The sequence below is a fragment of the Abramis brama genome (assembly GCF_963993115.1).
Source record: "Abramis brama genome assembly, chromosome: 12".
NCBI classification, from domain to species: Eukaryota; Metazoa; Chordata; class Actinopteri; order Cypriniformes; family Leuciscidae; genus Abramis; species Abramis brama.
Genome location: NC_139974.1, coordinates 3,084,865 through 3,111,641, shown reverse-complemented (window position 1 = coordinate 3,111,641; position 26,777 = coordinate 3,084,865). Strand labels below are relative to the sequence as shown.

Here is a 26,777-nt window from a genome sequence, read left to right as displayed (position 1 = left end):
ACTTCTTTAAAAAGCATTATTTTGTTTTTAGATCGTAATGTTTGCAATGTTAGAGTGTAATGTGATTTGACCCCTTTTTTGGATAGACTGAAAGGTTGCATTCACTGTGTTTGTTTTCATAGCCTTCAATATGAACATTATTTGTAGGAAAATATTGACCAGGATATGAAATAACTTTTTTTTTGTTTAAATTAAATACAGATTTTTAAAAATTCAAATAGAAAAAAAAAAAGTTAAATACTGAGATTATACCATCAGCGTTTAGCCCCAAAATTCAGGTTTCTTTGGCAATTGCCCAACCCTAACTTATGGCATGCTTTAAATGCTGAATTTTCCATTTTTAGCGAAGCAGTAGGCTAATGATAAATTAACAATTATCTGTTCTGCATTAATAATTCAATTTCCAGAAATGCTCCCTTGCGAGGACGGTTTTACGCCCGCGGATACGGTTCTGTGCGCTCGTATTACATACACGCACCTGATTTGTATGTGCGCTATTATGGTACTAGGTAAATGCCATACGAAAATTACCCATAATGTGTAAACTGTTTTATGCCTTAATTTCAGAATGAGTTATTTAGGAGAGAGTGATGCACTACTAGTGAAGCAGTTGGATGCAGACCTGAAGTGCACCTGGAACTGGTCATGGCTTAAACTGGAATATAAGATTGAGGTTAAAGGAGAAGAGCTTACATTCCCTTTATCAAATGTGTTCAAGAAAATTAATAAGAAGGGCCATGTGAGATGTATTCTGTGCCACAAAGAAATAAATTATGCCAACAAAGGCAGCCATGCTTTGCTGGCACACTGCAAAACTGAGATGCACAGGAAGAAAGTCATCGACATCACAACAACACACAGTGTAGCCAGCCTTCTAGGCAGTGAGACCAGAGCATCTACATCAGCTACAAACCAGTGTCCAGAAAACATTAGACAGCAATGCCAGACAAAGCTTCCAACACCTACTGTGAATCGCATAGCAAATGCAGAGGTAGGCCTAGTAGTTAAGCACTAGCAGCTTCCCTACTGTGCCATGTCATTTACTACCTGCTTTAAAATAATTTCAATAATTATTTAATAATGCTTTAAAATAATTTCTGTTGTAGGCCATGGTTCTTGGAGTGCTAGCAGAGCATTCCCTCCAGTAATTGTGGAGCTTGCTCAAAGTCTTGCTCTGGACAAAGTGGCTATGCAGGGAATTAAGCTTTCCAGAACAGCAGCATCATATAAGATGGTCCATGGCCTAGGGCGAACCTTCTCTGAAAGGACCTTCTCTAACCTGAGGAGATTTCCCTTTTCCTTAAACCTGGATGAAAGCACATCAAACAACAACAAAAAGGTTGGTTTTACTTCAATTACAAGATATATGCAATCTGTCCTTTTGGTTTTGTTCCATTTGAGCTCATTTATATTTGTCGTTGATTTCATAACTAGTTTTGGCAAGTGTCCAGATAAACTTGCGTTGATTGACAGCTTGGGCAATTGGAAAGGGAGCGTTCTTTAATCACTTTCTGTATAATTTAATCACAATTTAAATAAGATTATTTTCATCTTATTTTCTTAAGAGAAACGATGTGAAGTTGATCGTTTAGTCACTGATGCGTAAACAGAATTGAATGATTTTGAGAGAAAGATAATCTATCTGAACTTGAGTAATTACACATCAGAAATCACTGATCACAGATCAGGCATTAGAATAAACATGTTTATTCTACATGTTCTACATGTTTTCAACACCGGCTGAACAGGTGGTGTTGAAGTAGGTGTTGATCTTCTTCTGCGGAGGCGGTGTTTTATCCCCTTTGACGTCATAGTTCCCCACTTTGAAAAACCTGTCGTTCGCTGAGCCTGATGTCAATAAAAGCTTTTATTGGACTAACAAGGCAGTTTTCAGTTCTAAAACTTTCAGGATATTCTTATAGTATGATGACCTCTTATATGTCATAGCCATTTTATTTCATCACTGCTTTAAAAAAAAGATAAAAATCGAGATGTAACATGGCCATAATGCGGTTTTTAATATTTTAATTTTTTAGCCTTACATTGTAGAGAAACATTTTTTGCTCTCCAGTCAAAATGTATTTTCTGCATGTTGCAAATAAACCCTGATATCTTTTCTTTTTTTTTACATTTGGTTTGATTTGAAGGTCCTCTCCGTGCTTGTCAGTTACTACCATGATGATTTTAGGAAGGTAATGGTTGAGCATCTGGGGTCCCTGGAGATGATAAAAGGGACAGCTGCCACCTTGGAGAAAGTGCTCTGCGAGTTTTTTGACCAGAATAAAATACCATGGAAACACCTGGTGAGTATTTTGATGGATTCTTGTGCTGTCATGAGGGGTAGCAAGACCGGCCTCGAGAAGAGAATCCAACAGCACTGTCCAACTCTGCTTGACATCGATGGAGACTCGTGTCACCATATACATAATGCGGCAAAGAAGTTTACAGAGCCGTTTGACCGCTATCTTGAGCAGCTGTTCAATGATCTGCAGACGGACCACCAATGGTGCCCTGATCAGGTAAAAAGAACCTCTTTGTTAAAGCAGTACAATTACAGCGAGATGTCATTACTAACTGCAGTTTCACTAACTCGCCCAACACTGGCTGTCACCCAATTCTCATAACCTAAACATAATTATTACCGCAGAGGACCTGAACTGGTACCAAAAAGAAGGGTGGGGTAAAATAAGGATTGGGCATTGGGTATCAAATTAGATAATGTGTAAGGAGAGTGTAGGAAATGCATAATTTCAGACTCTCTTTTGGTCAGGTCATGCACCTTATGGAGGTATGCCACATTTTGAAAATCCCTGCCTCCAACCCTCAGAGGGGGTTTGTGTACCATCGATGGCTGTCAGCATATGATGCCAGCATGTCAACATACACAATGTTGCCAGCATACAAGATCCTCTATTTTGGATACCTCAGCACAGAAGACCAGAAACTTTACAAAGAACCTCTGGAAAATCTTTACACACAGTATAGTGCCAGTCAGACAGCAAAAGCAAGAATTAGGTCCATACATGAGGACCTCAGCCAAAAAGGTGAAGATCAGTCATGTATATTATAGATACCAATGATGAGCGATTATTAACTATATTTACATTCAAATTTGGTCTGATTCTGTTTTCACAGGCATGACACAGCAGGGCAAAGATCGGAGGAAGAGGGTCTGTCAAAAGCTGTGGCATGAGGAGACAACAACACGACTTCAGCTTAGCGCTTACATAGGTGTACTGGCTATCATGAAGCAATATGTCATGGTTTTCCAGGTGGGTGTTGGACACAATTGTTGACTGTACTTGTGTATTCCGTGTATAGTGTTTGTTTAATTTCTCACAGTTTTTCATTATCAGGGTAGCCAGACATTGGTTCATAAACTCCATGACGAGCAGCTTGAGCTGTTTCTGGCTTTCCTGGCTTGCTTTGTAAAGGGGGAACACTTTATTCAAGTGTCACCCAGGGCTCTTGTAGAGATGGTGCTAGAGGATGATATGCTACTGCCTGCCAAGGAGATGTATGTTGGACAGGAGGCAGATGAATTCAGGACCAAAAATCCCAATCATGCTGTTAGTACTCTACAACATAATATAATTTATCTTGACTTTTTTCCCTAATTGTTTGAATAGTTTCAATTTATTCTTTGTGCAGCAAATGTGAAATGAATTTGAAAAATTAAAATGTGTTACACTGTATATATATAAAGTTGATTGGATTGGATTTTTTTGCTGCCGTATTCTTCTCACCTTTTTTACCCCTGACCAGTTTTCATGCCTGATCCTTGGTCTTAAATTTCATTTAGTCAGGTCTAAAAAAGTGTTTACCCTCGTTCATTTCCAAACGCTGGCCGCAGAAAGTTACTACAAAGTAGCAAAAAAGTATTTTACCAGACACAACGAGATGAAATAAATCTAAACTTTTCAGAATGCAAACGCACCGCAGGTCATGTGACAGGAACCAACCAATCACCCCTTTCCATAACAACACTGAAAGCTCAGTCAACATGAAGGATGGGGGTGCACCCAAACACTACTAATAAATATAAGCTAATGTGTAAATGTCAGTAATTTATCTTTTTTGACTCATTCTTTTTTATAAAGGCTGAAATATGAGGTTTATCTTTGTATAAAACCTTTTTTGTCAAAACTTTATTTGAACTTGTACATGTTAGAGACACTTTTAAAATCTGGCCATCATTTCTAATGGTATTTTAATGTTTACGTAAACAAAGTGCATATTGATGCTAATCAATTTGTTATTTGCTGTTTTTCAACATAAAACTTGTTGAATTGACTTCATTCTGTAGTATTAGTACTTTTTGAACAGGATTCTGTGATAACCGTGATAATTTTGGTCACTTTAATCATCTCATCATTTCCTCTCTAGTTATGATCAGTTGTGCACCTTCGCTGCCGCCACATGGCATCACGGTGGAAGCGCGCGGTAAACTGAAAGATGATCCCTCTGGGTTTGTCGCTGCATGCTTGTTTACGCTCAAGTCGATGTCCGGTATCGACAGTGTGTGGAAGTGTGTCCTCTGCTTCTGGGAAAAGCTGCTGGCAGACCTGGATAACCCTCTCCCGAACATCCTCCCTCTCCTTTTCAGGGATCCCGTAGAGTCTCAGAGTCCAGCGGCGTGTGTATCCTTCGAGATGAGAGAAACGCTGTTCATGCTCAGATGAAATCGCCTCCATCTTCTTCACATGTGTCTCCGTTACACCGAGCTTACCTTTAAAGGGATAGTTTGCCCAAAAATGATATTTAAGCCATGATTTACTCACCCTCAAGCCGTTCGAGATGCATATGTCAATCTTTTTTCAGACGAACACATTTTCAGTTATTTTAGAAAATGTCTTAGATCTTTCAGTGGTTATAATGTGAAGCAATGGGGTCCAGCTGATTCACGTTCGAAAATGTACATGCATCCTTCACAAAAATAATCCATCCGGCTCCAGGGGGATAAACGAAGGCCTTCTGAGGGTAATCCGTGCAGTTTTGTCGTAAAAATATACATATTTAAAACTTTATAAACTAAAATAACTGGCTTCCGGTGGCGGTCGGTGCGCGTTCTGTTGATTTAAAAATCTGGCTTTCCCCTGTTGTTTAATTTCATGGAAACAGACACCAGTGATTTTGCCAAGAGATCTCTTATTTATTTATTATATAAAACATAGGAGGAAGAGACAATGGACCAAGCGAAGGTCTAATTCAGCTTCTCAGTCATCTTTCCTACATTTCCATCTCTTCCCGATTTTCGGACAAACAGGGCTTGGTTTTTATAGCCAACATCTCGTCATCTCTGCCATAGACAAAGACTATCATTTATTGTATATGTTGACCAGAAAACTGCATTATCAGAAAAACACATGATGTGAAACACATGACTATAATGTAACTAAAACAGTACATCACCAGAGAAACATGTGGTTCCCATTAACAATGTATCTCTTTATGCTATGCTCAGTGAAAGCACTGCACATACATTTCAGTCTAACTCCAACAAACTCAAAGTCTCACAAAGTCTCTCCTCCATGATTCACAAAATACAATTCATTACAAATGATTATAAATTGATATAAAAATGATACACACAAATATATAATACTTCTGATTAATAATATTACTGATTATGAATATTAATAAAAAGTAATAATAATAATACTAAAAACAACATTAAATGATGAAATTTGAGTCTTCAGTCCCTCCTCTGGAACTACGTCAGTAAGATCCACACCAACACTTCACCAGTGGCCACCTAATGAAGCGATAGTGAAGGAAGTACAAAAAGACCAAGACAAAACATAGAGACAGAAGAATAGAAACAGAAAAGAAAAAGGAAAAAAAACAAAGCAACAAAGAACCCCCATGTCATGTCCCTGTATACTATGTGTCATTTTAACATCTATGTGTAAGCATTTGAAAATGAAACCCCAATCATCTAAGAAAAGAAAAACTAATAAGTCTTCTGCCAGTGCCTCGACTCGTTAATTACTTAACTCCTCAAGTTCCTGGCCAAAACAACAAACTAAAATAAACGTTGATGTTAAAGGATCTATCCCTTGGGTTGAAAATCAGTAAGCGGGTGTTCATTGTTTGTGAGGAAGTGTTTTGTAAGTAGTGTAGAATGTGTAAAATCTCCTATTTCACACCGAATTTCCCATTCTTGGTTCTATCCAATTGATTAGTAATAACCAATTTAACAGGTTTGGTACTCTTCCTTCTAGTAACACATATGATGAGTAGTATTACTAACAGAAACACCAAAACTCCTACCATAATCAAAACTATCCATTCCGACCATGATAGATTTCCTGGAATTCGTGTCAATTTTCTCTCAGACATCAATTTAGCTATTCCGTTTGCTACGATAACATGACCCATTGCTTGAATTCCCTCCTCTTGAGCTGCTTTCACACTCTTTTTAACTATTCTAACCATTTCAAAGAGTTCATAATTCCTTTCTTCTACTAAATCGTTATTCCACCATTGTGGCTCTAACTGCAGCAATTGCACATGTGGAACATGAATTCCACCCAAGTGAAGAGGATAGAGAATCTCAAGACAAAACGGATCAGAAGGAATTGGACACAACTTCCCTCCGTATATCATACTTTCACTTATCCCATCTTGTAATATGCACCACTGTGCTTCTGACACCTGCCATGCACCTGTGGCTTGATCTAAAGGAACTACTTCCCAAACTGCAGATCCATTAAGAGATAAACTGAACATTGTAGAGTATGAGCAAATTACCCACTCATGTTCCTCAACACAACAGTCTGTGGTAGAAATCATGGTTGCATCACCTTCAGCCCAATATCCATTCTTCCCTAATCTAATTACTGAATTTCCTTGTCTAACCCCCATTGATTGGAATCGTCTAACTGTCATAATATTGCGCTTCCCATATTGAGGCCATACTATGAACAAAGGTAATGTTCCGGAACCTGACAACAAATTTTCATTAATGGCAATTTTAACTAATGGGACATGTTCAGCAGAAGTCAAATTAAGTTGATTACCGAAAACCACTAACAAAGATTCTGCTATTCGATCAGGAACTTGACCCATTCTAATAACTTGAACATCCTCTACCATTTGATCCTTCAAATTTTGAGCCAGAAATAAACACGCCGCACGATGCGTCTCAAAATTAGACAATTTTGTTAATGCATCTGCCAATTCCTTCGCTGCATTATTAAGATGCTCACCTGCTGCTATAATATGTAGAGAACCTTAAAGAGCCTCAGTGAGTCCTTTCCCAGTCATTGTTCCCACCCACTGAGTGTATTCGCTTAGTTGGTTCATTTGAGCAGTATTACTAATTGAATTGACAGAACCAAATACCCCTGCTATGTCTCCCCATATACTTCGAGGTTTACGATTTCGACTTCTCAGAGGATCTTTAGAGGTATAATATTTAATTTCTCTTTCCAACCAACTCCGTATTTTTGTGAAATTTCCACAATAGGACTGATCAAAAACGGTAAGAAGAGATATCAAGTTATAATTAATGCGTTGTCGCACCATGTGGGCTTCATTTATCAAGGTTTTGGTTTCTTTTGCTAACAAGATACCATGAGCTGGTGCAACAGTTGTATTTGGGCAAATTTTAGCTTTGTTTGTCTTTTCTGCAGAAAGATAAAAGCACCGTCCAATTTCCCCAGTTTCCAGTTCAGTCTCACAATATTCATTCTCATCTTCTGAATGCCAGACTCCTACGTAATTTCCCTTGAATCTTGTTGTCCCCGAGGAAGTATCCCTCAGAAACCCCTCACATGGCAACACCATGGGATAGATACAGCCTTGGGCTAATGAATCCCATATTGTAAGCATGTGGGTACGATTCAGTATGAAATTAATTTCCACATTAGTAGATGTTATGAGGTCTAACCCCACAATTTCACATTGTTCTTTTGAACAAATTTCTCGTCTTTGAGCACTACCAGAATACCCCCCATCTTTCACCGGCCAAATTATTCTGCTTTTGTAACATTGATGATGAAAGTTACATCCACCATAGGTGCCCTCACGATATTTAGCAAGGTCTTTATCATTACGTGGCACCCAATCCCATAATCCCCATTTGGAAATAAAGGGAAGAGTAAAATGTTGGCCAGATTTCAGAGTTGCATTCCGAGTGACTTCTTGAACTCGAGGAGTCCATAAAGCCTGGGCTCCTTGGTAAATGCCAAATAAAATAAGCATACCATTGTTGTTGGGTACTGGGAATAACTTGCAACCATCTCTAATCAATGTCAATGGAATTGAACCCTGAAATGGAAGCAGAGAAATAATTAAACATCACTTCTTTATTCCCAATCTTAAAAGCTAATGGATGAACAATGCTCAATATCAGGTCATTAACCTTCATAATTTTGTTCATTCACTATGCAAGGTTTAACTTGTGACTAATGATACCATCTCCCTTTAAAGCAAACACTTGTATCGGTTGTTAAATGTATCTCATATGATCCCTACTATCTAGACTCTAAACCTTCCCTAGCAATAATTTTGATCATAACAAATTTGCCTAACTCAGGAATGTGTGAAATGTCAGTAGTGGTGTATTTTCATCCCATTGCTGTTGAGCTTCTCGCACTTTCTTATTATTGTCTTTGGTAGCTTTGTCCAGCATTGTGAAATAGTGTCGTAACTTCTCTTGGAACAAAGTAGAATCTCCTCCCGTTCCCGCAGGTGGCGGTGTATCAAGAGATAGAATCATTGCTCCTCCAGTCATCAGTTACACATAATTCCCTCAATGAGCTGACAAAATTGTGCTTCTGTCCACATCTTCCCTTGAGAGGTTTCATCATGGTTTTGCTTAATCAATGTCACTGATGTGAATGGAATTTTTCCACTTCCCAAGATTTCTTGGATTTCTTTTCGAAACACATCTAATGTTTGCCAAAGACCCAGGGGTCGTCCTTGGTCATCAACCCACACATTTATCCATTGGGCTGTGGTTATCGAAGCTGGCAAGCGTTCCCATCTGTCTCTTGGGATTTTAGCTTTCACAATGGTGTGTATGTCCTTTAATGTCATTTGATGCGCTTCAACCAGAGAGTCTCCGCCATTTATATCACAACAAATTCCACATTGCTTTACAATCCAATGAGCTGCCAGTATTGGAAATGCTTGTGATTTTATCTTGTCTTTTTGAGACTCAACCAGTGTAACTGTGCATCCATATTTGCATTTATGTCAAGTCCTTTTTTCAAAAGCTTAGCTTGTTTCTTGTTCTTTCTTTCAAGGTACCAAGCCGAAATTGATCTGCTGTTACAGTCACTTTCTGCCATCTTGCAAAGTTACTTTGTGCTGCTCAGAATAGCAGGGATGTGTGTGTGTGAGTGTGAGTGTGTTTCTGTAAGGGTGGGGCTATGGTACTCTGCTTCTCTCTCTCTCTGTATGTTATGTGTGTGCGCTCAGAACTGCAAGCCTATATACAGTGAGGAAAATAAGTATTTGAACACCCTGCTATTTTGCAAGTTCTCCCACTTAGAAATCATGGAGGGGTCTGAAATTGTCATCGTAGGTGCATGTCCACTGTGAGAGACATAATCTAAAAAAAAAAATCCAGAAATCACAATGTATGATTTTTTAACTATTTATTTGTATGATGCAGCTGCAAATAAGTATTTGAACACCTGAGAAAATCAATGTTAATATTTGGTACAGTAGCCTTTGTTTGCAATTACAGAGGTCAAACGTTTCCTGTAGTTTTTCACCAGGTTTGCACACACTGCAGGAGGGATTTTGGCCCACTCCTCCACACAGATCTTCTCTAGATCAGTCAGGTTTCTGGGCTGTCGCTGAGAAACACGGAGTTTGAGCTCCCTCCAAAGATTCTCTATTGGGTTTAGGTCTGGAGACTGGCTAGGCCACGCCAGAACCTTGATATGCTTCTTACAGAGCCACTCCTTGGTTATCCTGGCTGTGTGCTTCGGGTCATTGTCATGTTGGAAGACCCAGCCTCGACCCATCTTCAATGCTCTAACTGAGGGAAGGACGTTGTTCCCCAAAATCTCGCAATACATGGCCCCGGTCATCCTCTCCTTAATACAGTGCAGTCGCCCTGTCCCATGTGCAGAAAAACACCCCCAAAGCATGATGCTACCACCCCCATGCTTCACAGTAGGGATGGTGTTCTTGGGATGGTACTCATCATTCTTCTTCCTCCAAACATGTTTAGTGGAATTATGACCAGAAAGTTCTATTTTGGTCTCATCTGACCACATGACTTTCTCCCATGACTCCTCTGGATCATCCAAATGGTCATTGGCAAACTTAAGACGGGCCTTGACATGTGCTGGTTTAAGCAGGGGAACCTTCCGTGCCATGCATGATTTCAAACCATGACGTCTTAGTGTATTACCAACAGTAACCTTGGAAACAGTGGTCCCAGCTCTTTTCAGGTCATTGACCAGCTCCTCCCGTGTAGTTCTGGGCTGATTTCTCACCTTTCTTAGGATCATTGAGACCCCACGAGGTGAGATCTTGCATGGAGCCCCAGTCCGAGGGAGATTGACAGTCATGTTTAGCTTCTTCCATTTTCTAATGATTGCTCCAACAGTGGACCTTTTTTCACCAAGCTGCTTGGCAATTTCCCCGTAGCCCTTTCCAGCCTTGTGGAGGTGTACAATTTTGTCTCTAGTGTCTTTGGACAGCTCTTTGGTCTTGGCCATGTTAGTAGTTGGATTCTTACTGATTGTATGGGGTGGACAGGTGTCTTTATGCAGCTAACGACCTCAAACAGGTGCATCTAATTTAGGATAATAAATGGAGTGGAGGTGGACATTTTAAAGGCAGACTAACAGGTCTTTGAGGGTCAGAATTCTAGCTGATAGACAGGTGTTCAAATACTTATTTGCAGCTGTATCATACAAATAAATAGTTAAAAAATCATATATTGTGATTTCTGGATTTTTTTTTTTTAGATTATGTCTCTCACAGTGGACATGCACCTACGATGACAATTTCAGACCCCTCCATGATTTCCAAGTGGGAGAACTTGCAAAATAGCAGGGTGTTCAAATACTTATTTTCCTCACTGTATGTGTGTGTATGCATATGTGCATGTATGTATGTGTGTGTGTCAGAGGCTGCCCTTCTTCTCTCTCTCTCCCTCCCTTCTCCAAACTACAGTATATGTGTGTGTGAAGGTATGGAGCAAATTCTAAAGGGAGGGGCTGCTTCACTCTCCCTCTTCCAACTGTATTTGTGTGTGTGTGTGTGTGTTTAGAATGAATTATCAGGAGGGGCTACTGCTTCTGACCTGCTTCTCTCCCTCTGTCTTCTCTAAACACTAAGAAACTCAGGGAAAATAAAAATAAATAAAAATTAAAAACAAAGTTAACCCTTATATTTTCAATTATCTTTTCTTTTTAAGTTTATTTTAGTTTAACTCAGATTAATTTCTTCTTTTTTTTTCTTTTTTTTTTTCTTCTTTAAGTTTATTCAGATCAGTATTCTCCAATATTTGAACAGCTTTACGGTCAAAATTGGAATGCACGCGATCCTAACTATTCTTACTCGTATTACTCCAGTGTATTAACGTGCTTTAGAGTTTTACCTGCCATCGTTTTAAACAGACTCGCCACACTTTAACCACTTCTGTCAATCGAGCTTGCTTGTGTTTCACCTCCTCGCCTCGAGTACGAATCTTCCGTGATGGGTATACTTTAAGAATTACTCTTCCTTCGTTTTTACAGTTCCGCCATATCCCTCACCAAACAGTGAACCAGCAAATATCTATAGTTTAACCGTCTTACAGCTAATTCTCCCAAATTTTTGACTAGATGGTCTTTTTTCTAAAAAAGATCCTTCTCAATCCCAGCATATCAAATAACTTTAGAGGTTTACTTTTCAGAGAATTTAAATAAGCCAAATTAAATTGAATTATTTTTATTTTTTTATCATACTATGTTTTATTTTTTATTGGCAAAATCACAGGTTCCTTAAACAACACAGTTCTTTTTAGCAGTTACAGTCATTGTCTCTAATCATCAGGTAGACTTAGAACTTTTTATAAGAATAAAAAAGTCTTACCTTAATGACTTAGAGTAGACCAATGCCTGGATATACTATCCTGTTCTTCGTGACGCCAACTGTTGATTTAAAAATCTGGCTTTCCCCTGTTGTTTAATTTCATGGAAACAGACACCAGTGATTTTGCCAAGAGATCTCTTATTTATTTATTATATAAAACATAGGAGGAAGAGACAATGGACCAAGCAAAGGTCTAATTCAGCTTCTCAGTCATCTTTCCTACATTTCCATCTCTTCCCGATTTTCGGACAAACAGGGCTTGGTTTTTATAGCCAACATCTCGTCATCTCTGCCATAGACAAAGACTATCATTTATTGTATATGTTGACCAGAAAACTGCATTATCAGAAAAACACATGATGTGAAACACATGACTATAATGTAACTAAAACAGTACATCACCAGAGAAACATGTGGTTCCCATTAACAATGTATCTCTTTATGCTATGCTCAGTGAAAACACTGCACATACATTTCAGTCTAACTCCAACAAACTCAAAGTCTCACAAAGTCTCTCCTCCATGATTCACAAAATACAATTCATTACAAATGATTATAAATTGATATAAAAATTATACACACAAATATATAATACTTCTGATTAATAATATTACTGATTATGAATATTAATAAAAAGTAATAATAATAATACTAAAAACAACATTAAATGATGAAATTTGAGTCTTCAGTTCACAGAGATGGATGCTGGCATATAACGTATTACGTAGCGTAGGAAGCGTTGTGACGTAGAACGAACATGACAGCGCAGCCACAGAGCAGAGCAAAACAAAACTCAACGTTCGTTCTACGTCACGACGCTTTCCATCTCTGTGAACGCGCACCGACCGCCAGTTATTTTAGTTTATAAAGTTGTGAAGGATGCATGTACATTTTCGAACGTGAATCAGCTGGACCCCATAGCTTCACATTATAACCACTGAAAGATCTAAGACATTTTCTAAAATAACTGAAAATGTGTTGCTTAAATATCATTTTTGGGCGAACTATCCCTTTAACGCCATTAACTTCAGCACATGCAAACTCAACAGCTGTCTTCACGTCGGCGATCTGTGTTTTCGTTAACGGCCTCTCTCATGCTCGCGATCGCTCGTTCTCCACCACCGTTCGTTCCAGGGCATCAGAACGATTATTAGTTAGACTCGAGAGTTCTTTGAGTTGTAAGAGGACATTAGCGGTATCACTGCTTTCTATCTTCCGCTGTTTTATAACTGGAGACTTGCATGGCGTTTCAGGGAGAGGAGGGAGAACTACTTCAGCATAATATCTGCACAGTCCATCTCTGACTCGAGGTAATCATGTAAATTGTCACGCAAAAGTTTGTTTGAGACTCGCTGTTCTGTTGATGTAGCTTTAGCAGGATTAGCTTTGGCTTGACATACATTCTTATTCTTTCTTTTTTCAGATTTTCCCATTTTCAATCACTATAATCGTAGTAAAAGCCTCGTATGCACCAGAAGAAAGATAAACAGTCTTTCTTACCGCACTACAAATTGATTTATTAGTTTGAATTTGCGGAGCTCTTCAAAGCACGTACAGTCAGAGCGCCATCTTGGCCACCCCCCCAATTTTCTTGTCATACTCCATGATATTACAATAAAAATGTGTTTATATATATATATATATATATATAAGGTTCTTTATTGGCATCAATGGTTCTTTATAATGGAAAATTGTTTTTGATTAAAATGTTCTAGAAAAAATGGTTCTTCTAAGATCTGTTCACTGAAAGGTTCTTCGCCTCCAAAAATGACTCATGATTGTACAGAGCGATGAACTTTTTGGCTTTTGCTTTGATAACTTATATTGCTGAACTAGAACTAGAGTCATGAGAAAATGAAACACAATGAAGAATAACATCGACTCTCGCCTGTGATCTCCACTTCTTCTGGCGGCTCTGTGACAGTTATATTTCTCTGTCAGCTGATCTGAAGATATTTTACACATGTGATCACTTTATCAAACACAAAGAGAAGTTCATTAAGACTAAAGAATATTATAGTTTCAATATTATTATAGCAGCAAACCTCTCCTCAACAACACATGATCTGAGGAATTACTCATGTCTGGAGCTCAAAGATGAAGATGAAGGTTCTTCATGATCCATGAATCACAAAACTGTTCACTTTGTGTGCATGTGTGTGTGAGTGTGTTACATATAGACTGTGTGTGTGTTTGTTTGTTTGTTAGATAAGGAATGGATGGAGAGTGAATGTCCTTTCCAAGGATCGCCACCTTGACGTGGTGGAAAGGCTTGTGTGTTCCAGTGATCCCAAGAGTGAGTAATTCTGGAGCTTTTACTCCAGTTTGACTGACTTAAGGCTGAGGTTCCAGACTAAGTGCGATCCAACCCACTGCGCAATGTGACGTCGTAGTGACGTCATTTTCATGTAATTTTTGGACGTCCAAATTTGGTCCATTGAAGGGGTTGTTTTGTAACGCTGTAACAATCCGCCCTCAAATATTATTTTAAAACAGCAGTGTTACTATAAACGCACAAGGAGATTCTTTGGAATGAATACAATAATGGCGAATATCACCAAAGCTTCAATACTGTCACCTATATCAATGCTTTCTCTAACATATAAATTAGCACGAGCAGATGTATGATAGTGAATAAGTCACACAGCATAAAAGATAACAATAATATTCAGACGGCGCTGAACACCATAAACATAAAACACACAAAACAGCTCAGTTGAATGACGCGCTGAGCGCTGTATATTATAATGAAACAATTATCCCGTGCACTCACCACCTTCAAACACCCCGTACAGGAAAAATAAATAAAAAAAAATGTCCGGGTTGCCTCATGAGCTCGCTACCGTCTTTCCAACCGGGAAACGTTCAGTCCATTAGTCCATGGGAATGATCCTCGATCGGAACGAGACAAAAAAGTAATCCACACACACACCAAAAAAGGAAAAAATTAGTCCGTGAAAATAATCCGTTTGCCAGAGATGTGTACACGAGTGAAAAATCCAGGTGGTTGAATAATTTTCCGACCTCTCTCCACCATTAAAGCAGTCTCTTAAAGTAACGTTTGAAAATGCTATCAAACCATAAGGAACAAGCTTTAAATATTATAGCTGCAGCAAACATTGCTGGCGCCATGAATTCAAACACCCCCCATTCATAAGCTTAGGCACGCCTTCATAGTAAGTGCGGGCGGCCGAGCCTTAAAGAGACATCCCCTCTTACCAACATACACAGTGGAAGCTAAGCATATCACACAGGAATACACAGGAGTATCATTCATCATACATAAACATTATGTGAACCAATATAATACCTCCTGAGCAATCATAAGCATTTCTGTTTTCAAAGGAACACTTAAATTAATGTGACAGTGTCACAGATCCCCCCCCCCCTAGCTGGAGGTACCGGAGGCTGAACCCCAAAGTAGGGCTTCAGATTGACCACATTAATCGTGTCCATCTTTTTGTTTTGGTCATTCCACTGTACATGGTAATTGATGGGGCCTAATTTTCTCATCACAGTGGCTGGACCCAACCACTTAGGCGCAAGCTTCGATGAGAAGTTTTCTGAGGCTTTAGAGAGTGGGTGAGCGCGGACCCAGACCAGGTCTCCCGGCAGGAGTTGTGCACTTCTCCTGTGGGTATTGTAATACCTGGCTTGTCTAGACTGACACACCCCAACTCTCTTCTTGACTTGATCATTCATTTGTTTCTGTCTTTCCAGTAGGGTGTATGGTAACTGTTGTGGAGTAGGAGGGGAACTAATGAGTCTTTCCAGTGGGCCTTTCAGGGACCTTCCGAGCGCCAGCTCTGCAGGAGTTTGGCCCGTGGTCTCATGATAGGCGGCATTGATGGCAAAACGGAATTCCCTGATCCACTGATCCCAGTTCTTATGTTGGTTCCCCACGTATGATGCAATCATCGTCTTGATGGACCGATTGGACCTCTCAGTAAGGTTAGCTTGGGGGTGATAACTGGTGGTAAATTTCTGCGTTACTCCCCAGGTCTTACAGAGGTTAGCCATTTCATGGCCAGTGAACTGCGGCCCCCGGTCAGACACCAACTCCCGAGGAACACCAAAGCGGGTGAAGATTTCATCCTTCAGAATTGACACAATGCGATGTGCCTTGCCATCTTTTAACCCTCTGGAGTCTGAGGGGTTTTTGGGGTCCTTGAGATGTTCTGACATGCCCTGACATTTGTGCTTTTTTCAGTTGCTTATAAACATATTAATGGCAAAGGTGTAAATTCACTCTATTTAGCACAAACAGGGCTACCATAATATGTGAACAACTTGCATGTACATGTTTGTATTTTTGATAGAATAATGTTTATGCATGGTTTTTTAAAAAACAAAAAACTAAAGTTTCTGAAATAAGGCCATAAAACACATTCTAAATATATGTAAATAAGACTTTTGACTAATGGATGTCGTTGCCTAGTATTTTTTCTTCAAAATTATGTGAAAATCATCCTGCCTAATCATTCACATAACACAATACATTGATTTAAATCTTGTAAAACACTTTTTGTTTGGAAAGGCCATATGCGGGTGGGCGTGATTCACACCTATGGAGTCAATGGGGCCGCATAATGAGGCTGCATAGGTAATGAGCCTTTCATTCAGGTGTGTGAATGAGCCACAAGAATGCAAGGACAATATATAACTGGTTTGTTGTTTTTTCCACAAATTTTGCTTGCAAATTGTACAATATCCAAGGTAAACATTTCTAGTAATTGTGCAGTTAATTGTTCTCATACTGTATTTTCAGATTTGGAATATATTCTCTTCCCAAATGTGTCACTAATAAAGCATAATAAAATTATTTAAAGATAAGGCTTATAATGACATTTTAAGATTTTGTTTACATCTATCCTTATATATATATATATATAATTTTTTTTTTTTAAGGTTATACAATTACAACAACATTTATAATTGTAACAATATTTCCAGTGTAATCTTTCTTTGTATTCGCGATTCATATTAAAACAGTATTTTTGCCAGCTGTAGTAACTCCACAACAGCACGCATCTTTGCGTTCATTCATTCATAGTAACGCGATTCATATTAAAACAGTATTTTTGCCAGCTGTAGTAGCTCCACAACAGCACGCATCTTTGCGTTCATTCATTCATAGTAACGCGATTCATATTTAAACAGTATTTTTGCCAGCTGTAGTAGCTCCACAACAGCACGCATCTTTGCGTTCATTCATTCCGATTAGAACATAGCAAACAGAACTGACCTAATTCCTCAGCGGGATCCGTTTGCTCCTCGAAATGATACTTCCAGAACTTCTGAGGTAAATTTTTGCAGGATTATTATCAAGACAGTATTATTCCTCACAGCATCGTAAAGTACATAAGTCTGAAAGTGAACTCGCGGTGTGTTATCCAGCTGATGGGCGTTTTACAGGTTTGTTTGGATCGGCTCACATTTGCGTTTGAATAGCGCGTGCTCTCCGTGGGCGGAGCACATTAAAACTTAATTAGCTGAGATGAGAACGACTGACATCTCTCTCTTTGCATACATATTACATAAACTGTGAATATTTGTTTTTTAAAAAAATTACTTCGTTTAAAAGATGAGAATTCAAGCTTCATGCCTGTATGTCTGAATGCCTGTTTGACTGAGTATTCACTGAGTTATGGTTCATTTTCGGACGCGTTTCAGAATGGACTACACTGACAGAGAGGAGGCAGAACTCGCTTCGTGTTTATTTTTCTTTATTTGGCAAAAAGCACAACACTTTGTTTTTATTGTGAGTATACACAAAAATAATACACATTTAACAGAATCGATTGATGTATGAAACTCCAATGGAAAATCAAAGTCAACCGAGTATTTTTGAGTTTCTTTTACACTGCTAAAAAAAAGCGAGCTGGTATCGCCGGCGATACCGCCGACCTCTGGGGGTTAATGGAAACATCTCCACCCACTTTGTGAAGTAATCCACAAGGACAAGAAGGACGGTGTTGCCTTTTTTACTCCGGGGAAATGGCCCCATGAGGTCAATCCCTAGCTTTGCCCAGGGTTCTTCCGCAGGAGTAGCCTGCATGAGGCCAGCTGGCTTTTGATTTCCAGCCTTATAGACCTGGCAGATGGCACAAACCTTGACGTGGTTCCAAACGTCCTTTCGAATGGATGGCCACCAGGCGACCTCAAGGATCCTCAAGAGTGTTTTCAGCCTACCCAGATGCCCACTCAGAGGATGATCGTGAAAGTAGGTCAGAAAGACTGGTACAAGAGACTTTGGAACGACCAGCTGATATTTATCACCTCCTTCTTTTACAGGTGACCGTCGATACAGAAGGCCTTGCAGCTTTGTGAATCCTATCCGGCCAGGCATACTCAGAGCATCCGCCCCTTGGACCAGATCGATGACCTCTGAATCTTCTTCCTGAGCTTCCCTTATTTCAGACAGAGATGAAGGCAGATCAGAAGAAACATAGGCATTTGTTGCAGCATAAACGGCAGTTGAAGAAGGAGGTGTGACTGCTCGGGACAGGGCATCAGGCACAAGGTTATGGAGTCCTTTCCTATACTGGACTCTAAACTGAAACTGTTGAAGCCGCAGGATCCAGCGAGTCAGGCGAGAGCTGGTCTTCGGACAATTGAAGGCCCAGGTCAGGGCCGCATGGTCAGTGTATATGGTGAACTCAGCCCCCTCAAGATAGTGCTTCCACTTTTCAACCGCCCAAACGACGGCAAGACACTCCTTTTCAGAGGTAGAGTAATTACACTCTGCCCCACGTATCCCTCTGGATGCATACGCGATCACTTTCTCGCCTTCTGATGTTTTCTGCACCAATACAGCCCCCAAACCCACATCGCTAGCGTCTGTGTGGATTTCAAAGGGTAGGGTGGTGTCAGGCTGCACGAGGATAGGTGCGTTCACCAGCGCTCTCTTCAGCTGATCAAAGCTCTGCTGACATTCCTCTGACCAGTCCCACTCCACGTTCTTCCTCTTCAGACGATTCAATGGGGCAGCCAAGTCAGCAAAATGGTCGATAAATTTGTGGTACCACCCCACAAGGCCTAAGAAACGTTGGAGGGTCTTGAGGTTAGTGGGCTTAGGATATGTTGTCACTGCCTTAATTTTTCCTGGATCCACCTGCACGCCTTTGTCTGAGACTACGTGGCCCAAAAACCTCAGCTCCTGCCGGAAAAAGATACACTTCTTGATATTAAGGGTCAGGCCAGCCTTGTGGAACTTCCCTAAGACGGCATGCAGATCCTGGAGATGTTGTTCATGTGTAGGCGAAAAAACTATGACATCATCAATATACACACAGCAGGTATTCCCTCTAAGCTCTCCCAAAACCTTCTCCATCAGTCGCTGAAAAGTGGCTCCAGCATTCCGGAGTCCAAAAGGCATACACTTGAACTGGTAGAGGCCCATAGGTGTTATCACAGCCGTCTTGGCCTTACTGTCTTCGGACATGGCGACCTGCCAATATCCAGACTTCAAGTCAAGAGTGCTGAAAAAAGCTGCACCATGCATAGACTCCAGTATCTCGTGGATAATAGGCATAGGGTAGGCATCTGGATGGGTTTTGGCATTGAGGTGCCTAAAATCCACACAAAATCGAAGGGAGTCATCTGGCTTCTTGACTAATACCACCGGAGCACCCCAGGCGGACTGTGACGGCTCAATAATGCCATCCTTGAGCATCTGCTCCACATGGTCAGCAATAATCTGCCGCTTAAAAGGCGAAACCCTGTATGCCCTGCAGCGAACAGGCACCTCGTCAGTGGTAAAGATACAATGTTCTTCAACCCTGGTCTTACCCAGTGTCCCAGAACACACCCTCGGCCAGGCCTGGAACAGTTCTCTAACCTCTGAAGATTGGTTTGGAAAAGCAGAAGACACCACTCCCAAAGGTGATAATGGACTCAAAGCCCCCGGGTAAGGAACAGCCACATATAGGCTGGCATTGGAACTAGTTTCAGGTTCCTGCATCAACGTTTCCTCCAACGGATGAGACAGAAAGGGATGGAAATTATAGCCCCTGGGTCCTTTCACCCCATAAGTGTGGTCTCCCATATTAATGATGGTAGAGGTTTTTCTGAGGAAATCCAAACCAAGAATGATAGGGAAAGCCAAGTGGTTGTCAGCCATGACGAATATCTCCAGCGTCCATATCACCTCATGCCAGACGTACACCATCTGTGTCTTCCCCACAGCACCATAAGTCTTCCCATCGGCCAAGGCAAAGTTTTGATTGTCACTCGGCTTCAGTCGCTCCCCATCGCGAGCCAGCTCCAGCCAGAGACTCTGCCGCATAAGTGAGTAAGTACATCCTGTGTCAAACACCGCATGACACTGCCTTCCTCTCACTTCTATTGGAACATGGAGGAGCACCATTGGAGATTTCCGTCCTAGCTGCACTACTGTCACCACATCAGCAGGTTTCTTGAACTCTTTAGCAGGTCCCTTGTCCTGGGTCTTCCTTAAGCCCTTTTCCTTGGCCTTTTGCTGGTCCACTTTCCCCCAGTATTCTTTAGACGATGTGCAGTCTTTCTCCACCAAGGTGCCAGTCTGAACCAACTGGTCCACGTTTGTTACCGTACCCCGGAGACAACCAGCTATTCGAGGGTTGCAGTTATTAAGGATTTTGCGCACCAACTCGGTTTCTGTGATGTCTGGCTTCCACCGCAAACAGAGAGCACGGTAATCGTAGGCAAAATCCCTCAGACACTGATCAGGCAACTGGACCATGTCTCTGAGCTTTTCTTCTACCTCGGTGAGGTAATCAGGGGGGAGAAAGGCATCCATAAAGGCTTTCTTAAACTCAGACCAGTTGTTCACCCTGTGTTTCGCCACCATCCACCAGCTATGTACTGGCCCTTTAAGAGTGTTAGATAGGGCGCCTATTAGCTCTGCATCAGACAATGGCCGTACTGCAAAGAAGGTTTCGCAGCGATCAACAAAGTTGAGAACATCGGCCACCTCCCTAGATCCACTAAATGAAGGAAACTCCATCTGAATAGCTGGTCGTGAATAAACCACAGGTGGTCTGATGTCTTGACTACATGAAACACCCAACGAAGGTGAAATACTGGTGCTTGGCATGAAAGACTGTATAGGTGGATGAGAAAGTGCTCCATTGAATGGTGTCTGAAGCGGTGCACCGGGTGGAACTGGTGGGCACGGAATGAACGCTCGAGCATAAGGATTTGAAGACTGATCAATATTGTCAGAACCAACCACCATGTCAGGAGATGTCCTGTTGTTAAGCCGAGATGGAGTGATTCTGCTGATAGACGGGCTCATTACATGTGCGTCTATACACAGAGGAGCTGCAGTTTGTGTGAAAGCACTGGATGAAGCTTGGGCAGGAGTAGAACGGCTATGGGGTGGAAGAAGAGTAACTCCTGTGCGTGGAAGAGACCTAGGGAGAGCAACACGGCTGGCTCGCTTCAGACGTTCATGTTCTGCTTTCCACTTTTCATCACGCCTTTGCAAGCAATCCACTAATTTTTCCTCAAACTGTTTTAATGTTGATATCATGCATTGCTCAAGCACCTCAACACTTCTGTTAACATAACTCCTTATGCCCACTTCTCTGTTCAATGCACTATTAATCGAATCTCTAAAGTCAGTCTCAAGTGTATTTAATCGGTCCATGACTGATCCCAAATCATTGGTAATAGTAGTAAGAACGGGAAGTGTGAGATAAGATGTGTCTCCCTCATCTCCAATGCTTTGTTCATTCTCTTCTGGATCTGAGATATAAAGTGAACTAATCAGGGATGTTACTTCCCCCACAGGATTTCTCCTAGTGACCCATGCATCTCCCCTTGCTTCATGGTGCTGTTCACTAGCCCCATGCTCTGACGTAGGTGTAGAGGCCCTGGTGTCATGCTCAGATATTTCATCCTGGACTTCATCAAGCTCCACAAGTTGTGCGACTCTTATTTCTGGCACGTCTGTCATTTTTTTTCCCTTTTTTTTTTTTTTTTTTTGCTTAAATGCAATATCAAACAGAGTATAATATGTGCAAAGATTGCTCAGGGAAAGTATTCAGCAAATGTTCAAAATATAATTAATATATATATACCAGTAAACAATATTCACATAGCTCTGGTAATAAAGCAAAATCAACAAAATTACATTTCATTCCCCGTACGGGCCACCATCTGTAACAATCCGCCCTCAAATATTATTTTAAAACAGCAGTGTTACTATAAACGCACAAGGAGATTCTTTGGAATGAATACAATAATGGCGAATATCACCAAAGCTTCAATACTGTCACCTATATCAATGCTTTCTCTAACATATAAATTAGCACGAGCAGATGTATGATAGTGAATAAGTCACACAGCATAAAAGATAACAATAATATTCAGACGGCGCTGAACACCATAAACATAAAACACACAAAACAGCTCAGTTGAATGACGCGCTGAGCGCTGTATATTATAATGAAACAATTATCCCGTGCACTCACCACCTTCAAACACCCCGTACAGGAAAAATAAATAAAAAAAAATGTCCGGGTTGCCTCATGAGCTCGCTACCGTCTTTCCAACCGGGAAACGTTCAGTCCATTAGTCCATGGGAATGATCCTCGATCGGAACGAGACAAAAAAGTAATCCACACACACACCAAAAAAGGAAAAAATTAGTCCGTGAAAATAATCCGTTTGCCAGAGATGTGTACACGAGTGAAAAATCCAGGTGGTTGAATAATTTTCCGACCTCTCTCCACCATTAAAGCAGTCTCTTAAAGTAACGTTTGAAAATGCTATCAAACCATAAGGAACAAGCTTTAAATATTATAGCTGCAGCAAACATTGCTGGCGCCATGAATTCAAACACCCCCCATTCATAAGCTTAGGCACGCCTTCATAGTAAGTGCGGGCGGCCGAGCCTTAAAGAGACATCCCCTCTTACCAACATACACAGTGGAAGCTAAGCATATCACACAGGAATACACAGGAGTATCATTCATCATACATAAACATTATGTGAACCAATATAATACCTCCTGAGCAATCATAAGCATTTCTGTTTTCAAAGGAACACTTAAATTAATGTGACAGTGTCACAACGCCAGGCGACGTCTTTTTTCGACGTCTTCCGCACGTCTAATGTTGACGTCCGTCCACAAAAGTTTGTTTGTGGGAACAAGGAAGGAGACTGGGTCGGCTTGCTGTGGATTGTGTGTTTTATTAGATACGTCTTTTTCAAAAAATAAACGCGCTCAGTGCGCTCAAACAAAACAGTGGCTTCACACACACACACACACACACACACACACACACACACACACACACACACACACACACACACACACATTCTTGCTTTACCTGGGAATCGAACTCATGATCTTATGTTACAAGCACCAACACTCTACTGTTTGAGCTACAGCATCAGACTTTTGTACGCGTCTTCAGTTATCACTCTAAACATGTTGAACAATGATTATTAAATCAAATAACAAAATTGTTGATAAATGTGTTCACACCAAACACGAAGAGAGTGAGATAATTTCTGATTCGCGTTTAGGCTAAAAATAGGTTCGGCGCTTATCGCGGTTTGGAAAGAAACTGCATCTTGCAGTACATTTTAAATATAGCGATTTGGAAACGTGGATGGAGCAGTGAATAGGTTCAGAACACAGCAAAATGACATGACAAACTCGCGTTTTGGAAAAGAGCTCTTCATTTGTAAATTAAAAAAATATTAATAATCATGTAAATTTCCTGCACTGTCATAGACGTCCAAATGACGTCCAAAAAAATTACCCAGTTCAGGTCCAATGTTGACCGTAAATATGACGTCCAAGTTGGGTCATGGTTGGACGTCCAAATAGTGGACCTAGTTTGGACGTCGAAAAAAATTACCCAGTTCAAAGGTCCAATGTTGAACGTAAATATGACGTCCAAGTTGGGTCATGGTTGGACGTCCAAATAGTGGACCTAGTTTGGACGTCGAAAAAAATTACCCAGTTCAAAGGTCCAATGTTGAACGTAAATATGACGTCCAAGTTGGGTCATGGTTGGACGTCCAAATAGTGGACCTAGTTTGGACGTCGAATTGATGTCCAGAATTGGTCATGGACCGACGGACCCAATATAGACTTGATCTGCACGTCTATCCGACGTCCAATGTTTAGTGGGAAATGGGCATTAACTAAATAAAATAATTTTTGAAGCATAATTACTTGATTTTGTCTTTCTTGATCAACACACATTCAGACACGTTCACTTACACACACACACGTTTAAATGGAGTAATTAGTAATTTCATCTTTATACGTTGTTCTGATGCAGAGAATATAGGTCTTGTAAAACGGTTGCTTGTGAACTGGGGAGCAAACATCTTATTTTGTTTAAAAAATTAAAGTTTTTTATTAAGGAACAGGACTTGTTCAACAGTGTGAGGGCTAAGTCTATTTCTTTTTTTATTTACTACTACCGAAGGGCACGACACTCGAAACCTGCTCAGGGTTCACGGTATTTTTGAATCTGAAATCTGAATACGAAGCAGTCACGTGACTGTGTGTGGAAACAAAGCTTCGGACGTCACAGATCACGTGGTTATGGCAAAACGAATCAAGCTCCGATACACTGCTTCAATGTGTGATGGTTTTGTTTTTTTGATACAAGCTTCGAAGCCTCGGTGGCGAACGTCACATCACTATGGATTACCCTTTCATTAAAACACTGCATTTGGATCCTCAACCTCGTGTCTCGGAGCAGTTCGTTACATCACGTGATGTACATGTGCAACAATGATTTGTCAATTGTGTATAAACATTAGTTTAGCGACACGTGAGATTCTTTGTATTTTCTGGTTTGTAGTAAGAGTTTATTTAGGGCGTCTTCGATGCTGAAGATCTTTTGTTTTAATTTTGGGTTTTTGGTGAATGTTGATTTCAGTTAGATTAGAAATTTATTTTGTTTATATATAGTAAGATTGTTTTTTGTTTCTTTCTTTGATTTGGCACGGTCTAGTTCTTTTCTCTTTTCCTCGTTCTATTGTGAACCTTTTCCTTGGTCTGTTGTCTAGGACTAGATGTTGATATCCCTCAATAAGTACTTGGGGCACCGATGGAACTCTGTGGGATGGTCAAATGAGTGAGGGTAGCCTTTGGGTTATCAAGTGGGCGCCCTCCTCCTCCTGGCGTAGGCCTATTGTTGATTTCTGGTGTGGTTGTGTTTTTCATTTTAAAAAAAATATTGGTATGCATTTGTTTTGAACTGTTGTTTGGCAAATATACTTGGATGTGGTCCCCCCATATTTTTTGTGTTTCATTTTGTCTTTAATTTGAAGTGTTACAACGGAAAGCTGGAAATTTCCATCAATGGCGGGGAAAGAGTTAATAGAGAGTCATGAACAAAATATTACAATAATAGATTACCACAAATTAGTTAAAAGTAATGTAATAGAACAGAGATTATAGAATTGAGACAAGCATTAATATAGTTAATTTGACAGATAAACCTCACATAGAAAGATCTAGTTAGTTCTTTCTATCTATCCATCCAGACATTAATGCTGTACCTCAGATCAGTTGATTTCACTGGTTTGTCAAGAACGGTCACTCTTCATGGACACACAGCTGGACTCTGAGTTTCATCTCTGACTGCTGAATCGACTTATAATAGAATACAGTTAATCATTCATATAGAAGATTTAATGTGGAGTTGGCAATAGATTGAAGACAGCATATGAGAATGTATATTCTGCAACTGAACATGAAAACATGATTAACCATTTTATTACTGAAAGGTGTCCATAGATGATGAATTCAAATTAAAAAAATAGATTTTCATTTTACATTTAAAAGTGGCATGTATCATTGCTTAAAAGGCAATAGATGATTTAATTGTGAATGTTACTATAATCAAAGGCATTTGAATATGTTTGGTGGGCTGAATTACTCTTTAAATAATTAAATAAATGTTATGGAGATGTTTGTAGTAGAGCGTTTGCAGTATAAATGTCACTTCTGTAGAAACAAAAGTCAAGTCACCTTTATTTATACAGCGCTTTTTACAATACAGATGTTTTCAAAGCAGCTTTACAGTGATAACAGGAAAATAATGCATCAAAGTTTGTTCCTGCTGTAAAACAGATCTAGAAGAAAATACTGTCATAGTCCAGCTTAAGTAAGTTCAGTGTTGATTCATTTCTGTTGTAAAAAGGTTATTACTTTAGTTAATTTATCTATACAGCCGCTCTGGAGAAAACCGTGATGTCATCATCCAGCTCAGTTCAGTTCTCATATAATGGTGTCAAAGCAGATCAATAATATTGTTGAATATTAAGTGTCTCCAACTAAGCAAGCCAGAGGCGACAGTGGCAGGAACTCAAACTCCATCAGTGACAGAATGGAGAAGAAAACCTTGGCAGAAACCAGACTCAGTCTCTCAGTTCTCCTCTGACCAACGAGCAAACAGTGTATGATTATGATTCAGGCATTACAGGTCAGAGGTCAGATTGGATCTGAACATCCAGAATATGTATCCAGTTTCATCTGGTTGAAGGTTTCCTTGTTTGACTTTGGATGAAGGATTGGATCATTCTGTAAGTTACACACACACATGTGTGTGTGATGATCACTTTGGGTTTGTGTCTGTTGATTCTGTTGAATGTGATTGTGTCTGTAGAGGCTCTTTATTCACCATCAGCTGATCCAGAGAAGGTCAGACTAACATCTAGAACCTGTAAGTAAAACACAGACATTCAAATGTGTGCGACATTATTGCAT

At 40.2% G+C, this 26,777-nt stretch overlaps 1 protein-coding gene across 1 annotated transcript in view; it reads right to left on the bottom strand.

Annotated features, from left to right (window-relative positions):
* Window positions 1–26,777, bottom strand: part of LOC311093928 (uncharacterized protein) — a 773,523-nt gene that overhangs the window by 191,443 nt on the left and 555,303 nt on the right. The gene's annotated exons all lie outside the window — the stretch shown is intronic.